Source organism: Stegostoma tigrinum, chromosome 2 (assembly GCF_030684315.1).
Source record: "Stegostoma tigrinum isolate sSteTig4 chromosome 2, sSteTig4.hap1, whole genome shotgun sequence".
NCBI lineage: Eukaryota > Metazoa > Chordata > Chondrichthyes > Orectolobiformes > Stegostomatidae > Stegostoma > Stegostoma tigrinum.
The window spans coordinates 160,131,864-160,148,737 of NC_081355.1; the positions used below are offsets into that span (position 1 = coordinate 160,131,864).

At 45.3% G+C, this 16,874-nt stretch overlaps 1 protein-coding gene across 6 annotated transcripts in view; it reads right to left on the reverse strand.

Annotated features, from left to right (window-relative positions):
* ppp1r16a (protein phosphatase 1, regulatory subunit 16A) overlaps positions 1-16,874 on the reverse strand; it is an 86,596-nt gene that overhangs the window by 54,276 nt on the left and 15,446 nt on the right. Inside the window, exon 1 of one of the 6 annotated variants that reach the window (XM_059640810.1) lies at positions 5,271-5,291. The exons of the other annotated variants lie outside the window; for them this stretch is intronic. The gene's annotated coding sequence lies outside the window, so the exon portion shown is untranslated. Of the gene's footprint in view, positions 1-5,270; positions 5,292-16,874 lie in introns of those variants that run through there. 6 annotated transcript variants of the gene reach the window in all.

Below are 16,874 nucleotides of genomic sequence, written 5' to 3' on the forward strand. Positions count from 1 at the left end.
GTACATTATGTTCTACAGCTCTATCCAAGGCCTACTTTTAATAATATAATTCCTGTCCTTGTTTGTTTTACCAAAATGCAATACCTCACATTTATCCAAATACTCTGCAGAGGGTCACACGGCAGCTTACCACCAGTAGAGACGAACATCCAGCTGCATCCAGCTTTGAACTTATTCATTTGGTGTAGGTAGACCCTCAGCACTCTTAGGGAGGGAATTCCAGGATTTTGTCCCAGCGATACCAAACGAACAGTGATATATTTCCAAGTCAGGATGGTGAGCAGCTTGGATGGCAGTGTTCTAGATGACAGAAGTTGGGTTGGGAAAGTCCCGTCTAAGGAGCTTTGGTGAGTTAGTGCAGTATATCTTGTACATTGTACACATCGCTGCAGTACGGCACTAGCTAAGATTTGAACATCAAAGGAGATGGTTTTGCAGGCGGGATTGTCAAAAACAAATGTTAGATCAAGATCTGATAGAGGCAATCATTCATCAAATTCTAAATATCAACAGTCACAGCATCAGGAAAGATTTTAGAGCATAATAGGAGGAAGACTTGCAGTTGGGAAACAGAAACTAGGTGTCACATCAGGATCTGAGAGTTGATCAACTTACTATGACTGGAATATCGTGGGACTGTGAACATGGAAGGATGTACCAATCATCTGGCCCATCAAGACAAATGCAGTTAGAACAGAGAGATGATGTGGTCATGAGGGGACTGTGGGAAAAGACTTGGATCCGCATTTGAGCTGGAAACACAGGACTCAGTGGGTCTTCATCTACGGCAGTGCTAGGAAGGTTGATGCCCACAGCGGGAATTCTTGGCAGTGGTGGGTCACTGCAGCAGGAGTGATGGTGCCCAGACGGAGGACTCTTGGCTGTTGTATGCCTGAACTGTGCTTGGTGGGGTCACCTTTGCTGTACCTGGAACTCCTCAAGGCTTAAAGATGCCTTGCAGAATCTCTGAAGCTGTGTATGAAGGTCCCTTGTACAGAAGATGAACTCTATTTATTTAATTTTGTAAAATCCTTTTTGCAACTCAAAATGGTGCTGGATTGCGGCAACAAAACACTAATCATTGTATCGTTCTAGATATGTGACAATAAGTAAATAATTCACTGTGCATCGGTGGTAAAGGGGGTGAATGTTGAAGACAGTGGATTGGGTGCAAATTGGACAGGATGCTTTGTACTGGACGGTATGAAGTTTCTTGAGTATTGCTGCAAGTATACTCACTCAGTCAAACTGAGCATGTTCCATCATTAGGTGTCAAAAAGGAGGAAACTGGATGGACCACCCAGTTTCAACCTAAACACTGAAAACAACAACAGGAAATTCAGAGATAGTAGGAACTGCAGATGCTGGAGAACCTGAGAGAACAAGGTGTACAGCTGGATGAACACAGCAGGCCAGGCAGCATCAGAGGAGCAGGAAAGCTGATGTTTCAGCCTAGACCCTTCTTCTATGTGCCACAGAGTCAAGGAGTAATACAGCATGGAAACACGCCCCTCAGCCCAAACTGGCCTATGCTGACCACTCAGCTAGATCCAATTGCCCACATTTGGTCCACATCCCGCAAAACCCTTCCCATCCATGTACCCATCCTAATGGTTTTTAAATGTTGCCATTGTACCTGCCATAACCACTTTCTTTGGCAGCCTATTCCATTAACACAACACTCTGCATGAAGAAGTTGTCCCTCAAGTCCTTCTCAAATCTTTCCCCTCTCACCTTAAACCAATGCCCTCTAGTTTTCAATTCCCCATCCCTGGGAAAAACGCTATATGCATTCATTCCATCTAAGCTCCTCATTTTATATACCTTAATAAGGTCACCCCTCATTTTCCTAAGTTCTAAGGAATGAAGTCCTATCCTGGCCAACCCCTCCCTATAACTCAGGCCTACTAGTGCTGGCAACATCCTCAAATCTTCCTTGCACACTTTCCTGTTTAACTATCTCTTCCTTCTACGGTGTGACTAAAACTGTGCACAATACTCCAAGTGCAGCCTCACCAACGACTTATACAACTGTAACATAACATCCTGACTCCTATACACAATGCCTCGACCAATGAAGGCCAGCATATTAAATGCCTTCTTCACCATCCTGTCCATCTGTGACGCTGCTTTCAACAAACTATGTACTTGTACTCCTGGGTCCCTCTGTTCCATAACTCTCCTCAGGAGCTTACCATTTACTGTATAAAAGTCTTATCTTGGTTTGACTTTCCAAAGTGCAACACCTCACACACTTACCTGAATTGAACAGCATTTACCAATCCTCAGCCTGCTTCCCCATCTGATCAAGATCCCTCTATAATTTTTGATAACCTTCCTCGCTATCAACAATAGCTCCTAATTTTGTACCATCCACAACTTTACGAATCATGCCTTGTACATTCACATCCAGATCACTTACGTGAATAACAAATAACAAAGGTCCCAGCACCGACCCCTGAGGCACACCACTAGTCACAGGCCTCCCATCCAAGAAACAACCTTCAACCGTCACTCTCTGCTTCCTGCCAGTGAGCTAATTTTGAATCCAGTTAGCTAGCTCTCCCTGGATCCCATGCGACCGAACCTTCATGACTAGCGTGCCGTGTGGGACCTTGTCAAAGGCCTTACTGAAGTCCACATAGATAACATCCTACCCTCACCTATTCTCTTGATTACCTCTTCAAAAAGGTCTAAAAGATTTGTCAGACATGACTCCTGTGCGCAAATCTGTGCTGACTATCCCTAATCAGACCTTGATTATTCAAATGCTGGTTGATCCTGTCCCTCAGTATCCTCTCCAATAACTTTCCTATCAGTGATGTCAGACTCACTGGCCTGTAGTTCCCTGGCTTGTCTTTGCTACCTTTCGTAAAGAATGGAACAACATTAGCTACCCTCCAGTCTTCAGGAACTTCACCAGTGGCTAAAGATGAAGCAAAAATCTCTGCAAGAGCCTCTGCAATTTCTTCCCTTGGGTCCCACAATGTTCGAGGACAGACGATCAGGCCCAGGGGATTTATCCAGCTTGGAGAAGCTTGTGCTTTCCGTCCTTACTCACAGTCCAAGTGAGGGCCTTACACATGCAGAATATAGAAAATGGGATTGGAGAAAGTAACAGTTAATGTGGTAAATTAAATGTAAAATCTGAGGGAAGAATGAGGGGAACACAGGAGTACCCACTTTCTGACTGGGAGGTATAGGAATGGGAATAACTCTTGGCTTTTTACAGAATTTATTGAATTAAGGGGACAGTAATGACTGATTCAAAATGGGTTGGTGACAGGGAATGGAAAGAGATGGTGAATGGCTGTTTGGATTGGAGGAAGGTTCATAGTGGGGCTCCCCAGGGATCAGCACTGAGACACTTGCTCTCCCTGATCTACATTAAACAAACCAGACCTGGGTACAGAGGACACAATGTCACAATCTGCAGACGGCAAGAGCTGAAAGCATTATGAACTATTTGTATGATAGTAGGACAGACCTCAACAAGATGTAGATGGAAGGATAGAATGGGCAGACACGTGGCAGATGAAATTTAATGCAGGAAGGGTAAACAGATTCATTTTGGAAGGAATGACATGAAGATTGGATTTGATCAGATTCCATACAGTGTGGAAACAGGCCCTTTGGCCCAACAAGTCCACACCGCCCCTTGAAGCATCCCACCCAGACCTATCCCCCTATAACCCACACACCCCGAACACTACGGGCAATTTAGAACGGCCAATCCACCGAGCCTGCACGTCTTTGGACTGTGGGAGGAAACCGGAGCACCTGGAGGAAACCCACGCAGACACGGGGAGAATGTGCAAACTCCACAGACAGTTGCCCGAGGCTGGAATCGAACCCGGGTCCCTGGCACTGTGAGGCTGCAGTGCTAACCATGAGCCACCGTGCTGCCCAACGGTGTGCAGGAGCAGAGAGAACTGAGTGCATATATGCAAAAATCACTGAAGGTTACAGGCAGCGGGAAATAAAGCATACAATACCCTCAGCTTTAATAGGAATGTAGAGAATATATGTCAAGTCATAGTAAGCCCATGGTAGAAAATATTACTGCAGCCTCAACTGAAATGGTGCGTCCAGTTCTGGGCAAGACACTTTAGGAAAGATGTCAAGGCGACAGAGAGATGTAGAAAAGATTCACGATATTAGCTCCAGGGACCTTAGTTACATGTTAGAGTAGAGAAGTTGGAACAGTCCTACTTGAAGGAGAGCTTAAGCAGAAGTTTGCTGGAGGGGTTCAAACAGATGAAGGATTTAGTAAGAACAGACAAAGTGCAGCGAAGGCAGGCACTTTTCAGAAGAGATTTAAACCAGCTAACGGGGGGGGGGGGGGAACAAAAGAGGGGAAATACCACTTGCTGAGTCCTTCTCTCAGAGAGAGAATGGATAGAATGGGCCAAATAAGCTCTTGTGTTGAAAGCATTCTAAGAAATAATTGAATGTCACAATAAGGGGGAAGAATTAGGCTATTTGTAGATGATGATGTTGATGACTTTCCTGACCTGTAGCTCCATCGATCTAAACTGTTTTCTGTACTTCTCAGCGCTGAACAAATCCACAGCAAATACTGACCAGAGCCAGACAGTCACAACATGAGCTGGGCCCAGAGAAAACTTTGATGTCCTTTTCGCCCTCTCTGTACGCAAGGATTCAGTGTACACACTAGATGCTGACTTTGCTGTTCACAGCCCAGGGGTGACAGACAACAGAAGCCGAAGATGTCGGAGCAAAATGAAACAGAAACCTTTAACTGCAATCCCAGTGTCTCCATTTTCACTATGCATGCGGGCAAGGACAGAATCCTCATTGATCGTGACACTGTCAAGCCTGGTAGAACAGCATACACTCGCAGTCCAAGCTTATCAAGGAAGATAGGCTCCTCAGTGAGCTATTGAGTAATTACAGAATAAATAGTTAATCCCCCTTCCCTCCCTGCCTTCAGGGGAGGTAGCTGCATGTCCTAATAAGGCAGCTTGATGTTGGTCACTTGGCTACCAGTACCTCACAAGGCATTCATCACAATGTGCTACATCCCTGCATTGCCAGGCACTATTGAGTCCAGACATAGCAAGACTGGGTGAAGGGTGGACAAGCAGGGTCAGGGGAGGCAACTGAACGATGGCATGTCGAAGAGCCCACAAATGCAAATGTCATGGGAAAAAGCGAGGAAGGAGAAAGAAGCGCCAACAGCGACACCAACGAAGGTCCCCTGTCAAAGCAGTTGTGCAGCTATGCTTCAGGCGATTCAAAAGCCCTACCTTCAGATCCAACAGGGAGACTTGTCTCTCTCGCAGAAATCGACAAGCAAGACAAGCCAACCGGTCTTCCCCAGGGCCATCCCAACTCTACCTGCTATATTACAAGCCCAAAAAAAGGCAGCAACGCAAAAGGAATATCTTCTCAAACTTAAGGTGTTAGGCTTGTATACAGATAGGTTGCCTTCCCGGATTCTCCAAGGCCAACTTTAAACTACGCTGCTTGTTGGAGGATGAAGTAAATAAAAGGAAAGCCCTGTGCCCAGCACCTCTCTCGCATTTACAGGCTGTGTCAGTCCTTGGGACAGGAGCTGCGGTGTACCTTAAGGGATTACTGGTAATGGGTACGTGCTTTCGACTCAGGGTGACTGATTTATGAAGACAGATTGAGTCAAATCCTATTTGACAGGATTGGATTAAGGGACTGCTTGTGACGAGCTGTTGGCAAATAAAGGGAGGAACATAAAAGGATCAAGGAAGAAAAGGAAGTGAGTTAGAATAGATTAAATAGGATTCCATTCCATTATAATTCTTATGTAGTACTCAGAGTAAGGGTATGGTCAATTATGCCCAAAGGACCTTCTTGTAACTAATATGACACCACTTTTTAATAAAGGAGCGAGAGAGGGAAAATGAGCAATTGTAGGCCAGTTAGCCTAATATTGGTAGTGGGGAAAAAGGCTGCAGTCAATAATTAAGGATGTAATAACTGAGCATTTGGAAAGCAGTGAAAGAATTGGACCCAGTCAGCATGGACTATCTAGAGGGAAATTATGCTTGACAAATCTGGAACTTTTTGACAATGTGACCACTAGAGTGAATAAGGGTGTATCAGTGGATATTGTGTATCTCGACTTTCAAAGGTCCCACACAAAGAGATTAGTAAGCAAAATTAAAGTTCATAGTTTCAGAGATACCACAATGATGTGGTTGGCAGACAGGCAGCAGAGAATTGGAATAAATGTGTTCTTTTCAGAGCAGCAGGCAGTGATGAACGGGGTGCTGCAGGGTACCGTGCTGGCACGCCAGGCGTTCGCAATATACATTAACGATTTAGACAAAGGAATTGAATGCAACTGCTCCAAATGTGCAGGTGACATTAAGTTGGGTGGCAGTGTGTTGTGAGGATGCGAAGAGGCTACAGGGTGACTTAAACAGACTGGTTGAGGGGACAAATACTTGGCAAATGCAATATAATGTGGATAAATGTGAGGTTATCCACTTTGGTTGCAAAAACAGAAAGGCAAATTATCTGAATGGTGACAGTTAGGAAAAGATGAGGTGCAACAAGAACTGGGTATCATGGTGGAACAGTCACTGAAGGCTGGCATGCAGGTGCAGCAGGCGGCGAGGAAAGCTAATGGCACGCTGGCCTCCATAGCTAGATGATTGGAGTATCGGAGTAGGAATGTGATGCTGCAGTTATACAGGGTCAGAAATCACACAACACCAGGCTATAGTCCAACAGGTTTATGTGGAAACACATGCTTTCGGAGCCTCACTCGTTCTTCAGTGAGACTCTGAAAGCTGACGTGCTCAAATAAACCTGTTGAGCTAGAACCTGATATCATGTGATTTCTGGCCTTGTCCATTTCAGTCCCACACCGGTAGCTCCACATTGCAGTTATATGGGGCCTTGGTGAGGTCACACCTTGAGTATTGCGTGCAGGTTTGGTCTCTTAGTTTAAAGAAGGACATTCCTGCTATTAAGGAAATCCAGTGAAGGTTCACTAGACTGATTCCCAGAACGGCAAGACTACCATATGGAGAGAGTCTAGATTGACTAGGCTTGTACTTGCTGGAATTTAGAAGAATGAAGGGAGGGATCTCAGATGTCTAAAACCAGATGGGATTGGACAGGCCAGATGCAGGAAGAATGTTCCTGCTGTTGGGCAAGTCCAGGACTAGGGCTCACGGTCTAACAATAAGGGGTAAGGTATTCAAGACTGGGATGAGGATGAATCTCTTCAGTCAGAGAGGTATAAACCTATGGAGTTTTCTACCACAGAAAGCTGTTGAGGCCAGTTCATTAGATAGATTCAAGAGGGAGCTGGACATGACCTTTGCAGTGAAAGGGATTAAAGGGTGCAGAGAGAAAGCGAGAATGGGATACTAAGATTGCATGATCAGCCATGGTCATATTGAATGATGCTGCAGGGGGGAAGGTTGAGAAGGAGGGGTGACCATGAAACTATTATTGATTGTTGTAAAAGCATGTCTGGTTCACTCATATTCTTTAGGGAAGGAAACTGCCATCCTCACCTGGTCTTGCCTATATGTGACTCCAGACCCACAGCAACGTGGCTGTCTCTTAACTGCCGTCTGAAAATAGACAGAACTTAGAAGTGGGAGTAATCCATTTGGCCCTCTGACTTTCCTCCCCCACTCAGTAAGATTGGTAGAAGTCTCAGCTTCACTTTCCCACCTGTACCCACGAATGCTTGACACAAGCAAGCCAATTCAAACAAAGGGCAATTAGGGGTGGGCACCATGATGGGATATGGATACCACTGGCAAGGACAACATTTGTTGCCCTTCTCTAATTGCCCTTCAGCTGAGTGGCTTCCCCGACCATTTTAGAGGATAGTTAAGAGTTTACCAGATTGGTGTGGATGTGGAATCACACGCTGGCCTTACCAGCAACACCTATACACCATGACAGAATAAAAATAATCTACAGTAGTTAGAATATTTTGAAGGAAAACCATGTTCTACAAAAAGATTGAAGTAAATGGATTTAGGGGCTGTTTTTCCTGGGGTAGTGGTGGGGAGTGTTGCATACACAGTAGTGTTCTCCTGGGGCTGATCAGAGGATTGCTGTCCTTTTGATATAATTAATGATGGGGTTGTGCGTACATGAGGTGAAATTTCAAAGTTCACAAATGATACAAGCAGACTTGTGAAGGCACAGGCACACGTGCATGGCAGGTGTAATTTAGAAAGAAGAAAACAAAATGACTTATTTATACCACAGTTAGCATGTCCACAGGCCATCCCAAAATGCTCTCCCAATGCTCCAGCAAAACCCAATGAAGAGATTCTTTGAAAGACTATTACTGTTGTAATGCAGGCAACACTGAAATCAATTTGCAAACAGCGAGTTTCCGCACACTGCAATAATGAGAAGTACAGCTGAATGAGGATAAATATTGACCAGGACATCAGGAAATGGGAAATGTGATTCTTTCCATACACCTGAGACAACTAATGGAATTGAATGTCTGATTTGAAAGACAACACTTCTGACTGTGCAGTGCTCCTTCAGTGCTGCCCAGTCTACCTAGATTTGGAGACAGCCATCACGTCACACATGTGAGGAGGAGTTTAGGGAGGAGCAACCTAAAGTAAACGGCACAGTTCGAAAAGATATGTATGAACAGAGACTTTGAGAGGATTGGGGAGGATAGCGGCTCCTGCCAAAATATTGTGCAGCATGGCCAGATTTCAGCACCTGGAAACACTAGCAGGCTTGGTAAAGAACATAGAACATAACAGCGCAGTACAGGCCCTTCGGCCTTCGATGTTGCGCCAAAGTGTGAAACCAATCTGAAGCCCTTCTATTCCATTCTACACTATGCCATTATCATCCATATGTTTATCCAATGACCATTGAAATGCCCTAAACTTGGCGAGTCTACTACTGTTGCAGGCAGGGCATTCCACGCCCTTACTATTCTCTGGGTAAAGAACCTACATCTGACATCTGTCCTATATCTGTCACCCCCCTCAATTTAAAGCTATGTCCCCTCATGCTAGCCATCACCATCTGATTTAAAAGGCTCTCACTGACCACCCTATCTAATCCTTTGATCATCTTGTATGTCTCTATTAAGTCGCCTCTTAATCTTCTTCTCTCTAATGAAAACAGCCTCAAATCCCTCAGGCTTTCCTCATAAAACCTTCCCTCCATACCAGGCAACATCCTGGTAAATCTCCTCTGCACCCTTTCCAATGCTTCCACATCCTTCCTATAACACAGCGACCAGAACTGTACGCAATACTCCAAGTGCAGCCGCACCAGAGTTTTGTACAGCTGCAACATGACTTCATGGCTCCAAAACTCAATCCCTCTACCAATAAAACCTAACACACCGTACACCTTCTTAACAACCCTATCAACCTGGGAGGCAACTTGCAGGGATCTATGCACATGGACACCGAGATCTCTCTGCTCATCCACACCACCAAGAATCTTACCATTAGCCCAGTACTCTGTATTCCCGTTACTCCTTCCAAAGTGAATCACCTCACACTTGTCCGCACTAAACTCCATTTGCTACCTCTCAGCCATGCTCTGCAACTTATTCTATGTCCCTCTGTAACCTGCAACATCCTTACACACGATCCACAACTCCACCAACTTTAGTGTCATCCGCAAATTTACTAACCCATCCTTCTACGCCCTCATCCAGGTCATTTATAAAAATGACAAACAGCAGTGGCCCCAAAACAGATCCTTGCAGTACACCACTAGTAACTGGTCTCTAGGATGCACATTTCCCATCAACCACCACCCTCTGTCTTCTTACAGCTAGCCAACTTCTGATCCAAACTGCTAAACCACCCTCAATCCCATGACTCCGTATTTTCTGCAATAGCCTACCATGGGGAACCTTATCAAGTGCTTTACTGAAATCCATATACACCACATCAACCTCTTTACCCTCATCCACCTGTTTGGTCACCTTCTCAAAGAACTCAATAAGGTTTGTGAGGCATGACCTACCCTTCACAAAACTGTGTTGACTATCCCTAATCAAATTATTCCTTTCTAGATGGTTATAAATCCTATCTCTTATAATCCGCTCCAACACTTTACCCACAACCAAAGTAAGGCTCACTGGTCTATAATTTCCAGAGATGTCTCTACTCCCCTTCTTGAACAAGGGGACAACATTTGCTATCCTCCAGTCTTCTGGCACTATTCCTGTAGATAATGACGATATAAAGATCAAAGCCAAAGGCTCTGCAATCTCCTCCCTAGCTTCCCAGAGAATCCTAGGACAAATCCCATCCGGCCCACGGGATTTATCTATTTTTAGACTTTCCAGAATTGCTAACACCTCCTCCTTATGAACCTCATTCCAGTCTAGTCTAAAGCCTGTACCTCATTATTCTCCTCGAAAACATTGTCTTTTTCCTGTGTGAATACTGATGAAGAATATTCATTTAGAGCAAAGAGGGCAACAGGAATTAGAGGAACAAATATGCAGGGAGACTGGAGAGATGTGCAGGAGCAATAGAGTTGTCAAAGTGAGGGATTTTAATTTTTCTAACACTATCGCAGTCCCAGTCTGCCTTAAGGGCTTAGACGGGGTAGAATTTGTCAAGTGTGTTCAGGAAAGTTTTCTCAAGCAGTGTATAGAGGTCCTACTCAGGAAGTGGCAAAACCCGACCTACTCTTGCAAAATAGGGCAGGACAGTGACTGAGGGGACAGTGGGGGAAGTGCACTTTGGGAATCAGTGGCCACAGTTTTATTTATTTTAAAACAGTTATGGAGAAGGACTAAACTGGTCCCAAGGTCCAAGTTCTACACTGCGGTAAGGGGGAATTTTGATGGAATTAAGCAGGAGCTTGTAGGAGTTGATTGGAGCAGTTTCTTTGCAGGCAAAGGGACCTCTAGAAAATGGGAGGACTTTAGAAGTGTGATAGTCAGAAGTCAAGTATGTGCCTGTGATAGTGAAGGGCAAAGTTGGCAGGAGTAGGGAACCTGGATGACAACAGATATTGAGGCTTTGACCAGGAAAAAGGAGGCAGCATGGCTCAGGGACAGACAGCTGGGGTCAAAGGAATTCCTGGAGGTATATAGGGGGTACAAGAGTTTACTGAAGAAGGAAGTCAGGAAGGCAAAATGGGGGCATGAGATAGCTTTGGCTGAGAAGATAAGGGTGAATCAAAAAAGATTCTTTAAGTATGTTAAAGGATTTAGAAAAACTAGAGAGAGAATAGGAACGCTCAAGGACCAAAGTGGACATGTGTTCGTGGAACTGCAGGAGATGGGCAAGGCCCTCAATGAATATTTCTCCTCGGTGTTTACTGTGGAGAAAGACTTGGGAACTTGGGGAAGTTAGTGGCGATATCTTGGGGACAGTCCATATCTTAGTAGAGGTGGTGTTGAAAGTATTAGAATTTAAAAATGTGGATAAATCTCCTGGTCAGACCAGATATGTCCAAGAGCCCTGCAAGGGGCTAGAGAACAAACTGTGGAAAAGAACCCAGAAACCAAGTCCAAACAACACTAAGCCAATAATTTGCATTTTAATTTTACAACTGCATCCCTTCAGTGTTGCTAGGGCAAAATCCTGCATGTGGGTCTACAGCGGGTCATGAAGGCAGCTCACCACCACCATCTCAAGGGCAACAAATGTTGGGACAGCCCCTAATGCTCACGTTGCGTGAATGAATTTCCAAAAAGTGATCAAAGGCTTCATCAACAAGGCAGGTTTTAATGAGTGTCTTCGAGGAGAGAGGTGGGGAGGTTTAAGGAGTGAAATTTAAGCGGTCAAGACCTGGGTAACTGAATCATAGAATCAAAGAATCTCTATAGTGTGGATGCAGGCCATTCAGCCCATTGAGTTCACACCAACTCTCCAAACAGCATCCCAGACCCACCCCCTAACCTATACCGCATTTCCCACCCTAGACACAATGAGCAATTTAGCATGGCCAATGTACTGAACCCACACGTCTTTAGACTGTGGGTGGTAACACACACAGACACAGGGAGAATGTGCAAACTCCACACAGACAGTCACCTGAGGGTGGAATTGAACCCGGGTCCCTGGCGCTGTGAGGCTGCAGTGCTAACCACTGAGCCACTGTGCTGCCCTCCTGAAGGACGCCTGCCAACATGGAGGTGATTAAACTAACCACTGGCAAGAGGCCAATGCAGATACCTCAGAAGGCAGTAAAATTGGTGCCGTTTACAGAGATAGAGTGGGATTTTGAATCAAGGACTGGAGTTTTGAAAAAAACCAAGGAAAAGCAGATGCTGAAGTTCTGAAACAAAAACAAACTGCTGGAGAAATTCAGCAGGGCTGGGAGCAACTGTGGAGTGAAAGCGCAATCAATGTTAACTCTGATTTCTCTCCACAGATGCTGCCAGGCCTGCTGAGTTTCTCCATTAATTTCTGTTTTTGTTGAGTGAGCAAAAGAGGGCCAGTGAGCACAGGGCTGTTGGATACTTGGTGCAAGTTCAGAAGCATGCCGAGTTTGGACGAAGTGTGGCTGATCTGCTAGTACTTCTCTTGGATGCACAAGGTTCTGGGTTCAGGTCACACACCAGAAATAAGGCACAAACTCCAGGTGGACTCATCACCACAGTGAAGATACCGTCCTTTAGATCAGAAGTTAATTTAGAAGCAAATGGACTTATTAGCGATAGGCAGCTTGGTTCTGAGTGGGAGGTTGTGCCTCACTAGCTTGATCGAGTTTTTTGGCCTGGATGCAATGGGCATTGGGAAGATGTGAAGATTAGCAGGAGAGACTAGGGCTGAGGGCACAGCTTTAGAGAAAAGGGAAGACCTTTTAGAACAGAGATAAGGAGAAACTTCTTTAGCCAGAGTGTGGTGAATCTATGGAATTCACTGCCACAGAAGGCTCAGGAGGCCAGGTCATTGAGTACATTTAAGACTGAGATAGATAGGTTCTTGATTATCAAGGAGATCAACGGTTATGGGGAGAAAGTGGGAGAATGGGGTTGAGAAACTTATCAGCCATGATTGAATGACAGAGCGGACTTGATGGGCTGAACAGCATAATTTCTGCTCCTATGTCTTATGATTGATGAGGGAAAAGCAGTTGATGTTGTCTACATGGACACAATAAAGCCTTTGACAAAGTCCCTCATGGCAGACTGGTACAAAAGGTGAAGTTACATGGTAATGGGGTGGACAGGCAAGGTGGATACAGACCTGGCTTAGTCATAGCAGCAAAAGGTAGCGGTGGAAGGAGCTTTTTCAGAATCGAGGGTTATGACTAGTGGCGTTCCACAGGGATCAGTGCCGGCACCTCTGCTGTTCGTGGTTGGAGAGGAATATAGCTGGTCGAATTACTAAGTTTTCAGACGATACAAGGATTGGTGGAGTTGCGGTTAGTGAGGAGGATTGTCAGAGGTTACAGCAGGATATAGATCCGTTGGGGTATCGGCAGAAAACTGGCAGACGGAGTTTAATCAGGACAAATGTGAGGTGTTACATTTTGGAAGATCAAGTACAGGTGGAAATTATACACAGTGAATGGAGAACCCTTAGGAGTATTGTTATACACAGAGTGATCTGGGTGTGTAGGTCCACAGATCACTGAAGGTGGCAGCGGAGGTAGATAAGGTAGTAAAGAAGGCCGACGGCATGCTTACCTTCATTGGAAGGGACTTGAGGATAAGTACAGGCAAGTTATGCAGCAGCTTAATTGAACGTTAGTTAGGCCACACTTGGAATATTGCATACTGTTCTGGTCACCACACTACCAGAAGGATGTAGATGCTTTGGAGAGGGTACAGAAAAGGTTTACCAGGATGTTGCCTGGTGTGGGGGACTTTAGCTATGAAGAAAGATTGAATAGACTGGGTTTGTTTTCAGTGGGATGCAGGAGGTTGAGGGGCAACCTGACAGAGGTTTATAGGATTGTGAATGGCATTTATGTGAAAGGCAAGACGCTCTTTCCCTGGGTAGAGGGGTCAATTACTAGGGGACGCGGGTTCAAGGTTATGGGGGGAGGGTGCAGTTTATAAGAGATGTGCGAGGCACATTTTTCACACAAAGAGTGGTGAGAGCCTAGAACGCGCTGCTGGGGGTGGTGGTGGAAGCAGATACAATAGCCACATTGGAGAAGCGCCTGGGCGAATACATGAAAAGGAAGAGAATAGAGGGATATGGATCCTGTAGGTGAAGACTGTTTTTGTAGGGAGGTGCAAAATTTTTAGCGCTGGTTTGGAGAGCCGAAGGGTGTGCTCCTGTGCTATATTGATTTTTGGCGGCCCCATTGGCTGGGTTGAGTGCGGGGGGGGGGGGGGGGGGGGGGGAGTTGCCCTCAGCATCTTGGACAATATCTCTCCCCTACTCAACATTAAGACCATCAGACCTTAAGAAATAGGAACTGGAGTAAGCTGTTCAGCCCCTTGAGCCTGCTTCACTGTTAAATCAGATCATCCAGATCCGACATTCCTCATCTACACTTTTCCCTGTAACTCTGATTTCCCAAAGGATCAAGAATCTATCAATCTCAGCCTTAAATATATGTAAGGCTCTGCCCCCACAGACCTCTGTGGCAAGGAGCTCCAAAGGCTGTTGGGAAGATGCTTCCATTGATAGAAAAGTCTAGGACCCGTGGGTACAGCCTTGGAGTAAAGGGAAGAGCTTTTAGAACGGAGATAAGGAGAAACTTCTTCAGCCAGAGAGTGGTGAATCAGATCATTGAGTACAATTAAGACCAAGATATATAGGTTCTTGATTATCGAGGGGATCACATGTTACGGGGAGAAAGCAGGAGAATGGGGGTGAGGATCTTATGAATGGCAGAGCAGATTTGTTGGGTTGAATGGCCTAATTTCTGCTCCAACGTCTTATGGTCTTCTGGACTCTCAATCCCCGAGAGAAGAATTTCCTCCTCATCTCAGTCTTAAATTGGAGCCTCATTATTCCGAGACTATGCCCTCTGGTCCTAAACGTTCTCACAAAGGGGAAAACATCCTCGCAACATTTACTCTATCAAACACCTTAAGAATCCTGGATATTTCAGTGAGATCATCTCTTGCCCTCTGTGGGAAGGTGCTATGTGCAGATTGACTGCTGTGTTTCCAACTTTACAATAGAGGCAACACTTCAAAAGTACTTCACTGGCTGCAAATCCTTTGACTGTGAGAGGTGCTACATAAATGCAAATCTGTCTTCAATGTGATAAAGCTAATGGAGGGCGGAAGATGGAAGATCAGCCAGGTCTACAGGGGAATAAAAAGACAGTACAATGCGCTCAGCTTCCTGCATCCATAGATATAATATATTCAACACCAAGATAACTCCAATCCAGGCTGCTGTCATTGGAGAGGAAACATTCACTAAAGGAACATACCACTCCCCAGTTTTCAAATCATTGTCACAACGGTGAACTTGGTAAACACACAAAAATCAGGCCGGAAAATAAACTATTGACAATATTATTTCAAATAAACACTACGTAATGCACACTATCACCAAACACGTCAGACAGAAAATCTTCTGCCCCCATTAAAGAACGAACCAAAATTATTTCAAACTGACCATTAGTTAAGCACCTACAAAAACTATAAACTGAGTCTGATTCTGCACCAACAGCTGATGGATAGCTGGTACAGCGCTTAAAGATACCACTCAATGTTTAGGACAGAGCCTCCGAGATCTGATCCCTGGTCTGTATGTAGTTTAGCCAATCTCACAGGGGGGCAATGCTAGTGTTGGAACTGGCCTCTTCAACTACTCCTGCAGTGGTAGGGCAGTGTGTGTTTCTGTACCTGTACTGTCACTGGGTTAGTAATCAGAAACCTAGGCTCGTGTTCTGAGGACACGAGTTTAAACCTCACCCTAGCAGCTGGGAGAATTAAAAGATGACTAATAAATCAAGAATACAAAACTAGTCTCTGTAATGATGACCACTGATTTTCATAAAACGTATGATGGTTGCCAATCTGGTTTCAAGAAGGAAATTTGTATTTAGCTAGTCTGGCCATCATGTGATCGACACAACTCTTTTCTTCATTCATTCGTGGGAGGTGGACACTACTGGCTGGGCCCAGCATTTATTGCCCATCCCTAGTTGCCCCTGGAATGGTGAGCTGCCTTCTAGAACTGCTGCAGTCTATTTGCTTTGGGTTGACCCACAATGCCCTTAGAGAGGGAATGCCAGGATTTTGACCCAGCAACAATGAAGGAATGGTGATGTATCTCCAAGTCAGGATGGTGAGTGGCTTGGAGGGGAACTTGCAGGGGGTGGTGTTCCCCATGTATCTGCTGCCCCTGTACTTCTAGATGAAAGTGGTTGTGGGTTTGGAAGGTGCTGTCTAAAGCTTTTTGGTGAATTTCTGTAGTGCATCCTGTAGATAGTAGCAGCAGTGTGTAGTGGATGGTGATGGACGGAGTGGATGCTTGTGGATGTGGTACCTCAACCAGCTGCTGTGCCCTGGATGGTATCAAGCTTCCTGAGTGTTGTTGAAGCTGCACCCATCCAGGCAAGTGGAGAGTATTCCATCACACTCCTGACTTATGCCTTGTACATGGTCAATAACCTGTGGGGAGTCAGAAGCTGAGTTACCTGCTGCAGCATTCCTGGCTTCTGACTTGCTTTAGTAGCCACTGCGTTTTGGTAGCGAATCCAATTGAGTTTCTGATCATTGATAATAGGAACTGCAGATGCTGGAGAATCCAAGATAATAAAATGTGAGGCTGGATGAACACAGCAGGCCAAGCAGCATCTCAGGAGAACAGAAGCTGACGTTTCGGGCCTAGACCCTTCATCAGAGAGGGGGATGGGGTGAGGGTTCTGGAATAAATAGGGAGAGAGGGGGAGGCGGACCGAAGATGGAGAGAAAAGAAGATAGGTGGAGAGAGTATAGGTGGGGAGGTAGGGAGGGGATA